We start from the raw sequence: 1,215 nt of genomic DNA, 5'->3' as shown, positions 1-1,215 counted from the left end.
CCGGCTTCTCCACCGGGGGAGCAGGAGCGCGGCGGGAGCGCGGAGCGGCTGCCCGGCTCTGCCGGGGTGCGGCGGTGTCTCCGGAAAGGAGAGCCAGGCTGCCGTGTCCCATCACATCACAGCGACGGGCGACAGGGCCATCCCACCCAGGCAGGGCGAGTTCGTGTCCACCAGGCTGCAGCCAAGAGGCCACATCTGTCCTCAGCCACAGCTTCACCTCTTCTTCACTTCCCACGTGCTTCTTCCCAACTACGCACTTCTGCAGAACGCAGGGAGCTCGGGAAGGGGTAGCCCCAGGAAAACTGTCAGGGATGCAGCTGGGCACATCATTAGACACACAGCCCCTTGCACCTACCTCCCTGGTCAAGCAGAGCTAATAGTGCTCTACTTGGAGCATTTCTCCACTGAAGAAATACAGTGAGAACACATCCAGATGAGGCATTAATGATATAACAGATAAGTCCGGATATTCAAAGGTTCTTTTTTTCCCATTATGCACTCAAGCCGTTACAACTTGAAGTTATATAGATGACTTTTAAGTTCTTTCATCCATCAATGTCCAGGACTGCCAAACGGGCCTGAATGGGAACTTTTATTAATAACTCTTACAATAGAAATAAGCCAAAATATAAAATCAACATCAAATTATAAAACAAAACTGTAAAATATTATGGAATTTTTCATGGGCTACAGTGATGAAGATCTTAAACTTGTTTTCATTGACATACAGCCTTGACCTGTACTACTCCTGGCACCACAAGACAATTACTTAAAAATTAAAATTCTCAAATATACTACAGTTTTTGCTTACCTTCATACCTTGGATACTATGGGTACAAATTTCCTCTCTCTAATCCACCAGTGAGGAAATACAGGCCAGCTAAATCTATTTCTTCAAGTAGTATTTAAAGTCACTTGCATAAACAGTTAAAAGCACCACATGATGGCCTTCTTCTTCAAAATGCTTGTCAGATTTTGGCATTTTATCATACAATGAGCAAAAATGCTCAATGTGGTCTGATTGGGACCTATAAATTCCCATAAGTTCTTTTTTAAGACAACAGTAAAACATAAAAACATTTCAAAATACATTATTGCCTGTTGAAGTTCAGAGAAAGAGAGTTTATTTTATGTTCCCCTGACCAGGAATAAATGGAGATGGAGATCTCAAACTACAAAAGGCTTGCTCCATGCCCTTCTTCCCTAGCCAGGTTT

Source organism: Corvus brachyrhynchos, unplaced genomic scaffold, assembly GCF_000691975.1.
Source record: "Corvus brachyrhynchos isolate BGI_N302 unplaced genomic scaffold, ASM69197v1 scaffold48, whole genome shotgun sequence".
Taxonomy (NCBI): Eukaryota; Metazoa; Chordata; class Aves; order Passeriformes; family Corvidae; genus Corvus; species Corvus brachyrhynchos.
The sequence above is the reverse complement of the archived record's forward strand: the minus strand, read 5'-3'. Positions refer to the sequence as shown.